General features: G+C 41.0%; 1 pseudogene; it reads right to left on the minus strand.

The window, feature by feature from the left end:
• Positions 1 to 448: 448 nt before the first annotated feature.
• LOC133363548 (5S ribosomal RNA) lies at positions 449 to 567 on the minus strand (annotated as a pseudogene).
• Between the last annotated feature and the right edge of the window lie 1218 nt (positions 568 to 1785).

Raw genomic sequence — 1785 nt, forward strand, 5'->3', positions numbered from 1 at the left:
TATTTCCATAGTGTCCTCTCATTAATTACGACAGAGAAATATTTGTTTAAGTTGAGGTGGGGAACCTGCAGTCCTCTAGATCCTGTTAGATTCCAACTCTCATCAGCCTTAGCCAGCATGGCCAACAGTCAAAGATTATTGAAATTGTAGTCCAATGATGTCTGGAGAATCATAGGTTCCCCACCCTGGGTTAAACTGTGCTAGAAATTTATAGAATTATAGAGTTGGAAGGGTCCTATTAGGTCATCAAGTCCAACCCCCAGCTCAATGCAGAAAATGAAATTAAAGCATTACATTAAAGCTCCCATCCCCATTTCGAATAAATAACATGTTATATGCCTTCAAGTCGATTATGACTTATGGCGACCCTATGAATCTTTTTTGGATATATTCATAGGGTTTTCACGGTCAGAGGTATTCAGAGGTGGTTTACCATTGCCTTCCTCTAAGCCCACGGCACCCGGTATTCCCAGGAGGTCTCCTATCCAAGTACTAATCAGGCCTGATCCCGCTTAGCTTCCGAGATCAGATGAGATTGAGTGTGTTCAGGGTAGTACGGCCGTAGGCAAATAACACATAGAACTTTGTAAATATTCAAACTGTCAGACTTTCAGATTAAAAAGTCCTCTTTAAAACCACAGCATATGGTTCAAATGGAGATTGTATTTTAAAAGCTGACCCATTCCACAGCAGGGATAGAAGTGGTTGATAAAAGGTTGAAAGACAGCAGGTTTCATAGGAAGAGCCTGCTGGATCAGGCCAAACGCCCATCTAGTCCAGCATCCTGTTCTCACAGTTGCCAACCAGTTGCCCAGGGGAAACCTGCAAGCAGGACCTGAGTGCAAAGAGCCCTCTCCCCTTCTGCAGTTCCAACAACTGGTATTGGGAAGCATACTTTCTCTGTCTATGGAGGCAGAACATAGCCATCATGGCTGGTAGCCATTGATAGCCTTTTCCTCCATGAATTTGTCTAATCCTCTTTTAAAGCCATCCAAATTCATGGCCCTCACTGCCTCTTGTGGGACTGAATTCCATAGTTTATGCACTGTGTAAGGAAGGACTTTCTTTTGTCTGTCTTGAATCTTCCAGCATTCAGCTTCATTGGATATCCACAGTGCTAGTGTTATGAGAGCGGGAGAAAAGCCATAGCTCGGTGGGAGAGCATCTGCCTTGCATGCAGAAGGTCCCAAGTTCAATCTCTGGCGTCTCCAGGTAGGAATCAGAGAGATCCCTGCCTGAAACCCCAGAGAGCCGCTGCCAGTCAGTGTAGACAGTACTAAGCTAGATGTGCCGGTGGTCTGATTTGGTATAAGGCAGGTTCCTATGTTCCTAAGTTGGAAAACTATAGAATTCTAAATGTTAATATGAAAGAATCTTTTCCATTATATGAATTATCAAAAATCTGGGATGAAAGTTGTTCCAGTGCCTGGAAAGCAATTGATGGGGGACAGATGTATATTTACTCGAGGGAAAGCACAGACAGTGTGAGAATCTAGCAAATAACTGAGCCAAATGCTGTTCTGAGAACTTTTTTTCAATCACCAAAATAGGGAGGGGGGATTATTATTATTAATTATATTTATATACTGCTTACATGCCAAAATACCTTCTAAGCAATTTAAAAGTATAAAATCAATTTTAAACTATCCACACATAATTAAAACACACAACAAAACAATTCCATCAAAACATAATTAAAACATATAATAAAAAGCCTGTTAAAACCATAACAATTACAGCACTGAAAAGAACAATTAAAACAGATCAGAAAGTTCAAGTCCAGGA

Source organism: Rhineura floridana, chromosome 8 (assembly GCF_030035675.1).
Source record: "Rhineura floridana isolate rRhiFlo1 chromosome 8, rRhiFlo1.hap2, whole genome shotgun sequence".
Classification (NCBI taxonomy): Eukaryota; Metazoa; Chordata; class Lepidosauria; order Squamata; family Rhineuridae; genus Rhineura; species Rhineura floridana.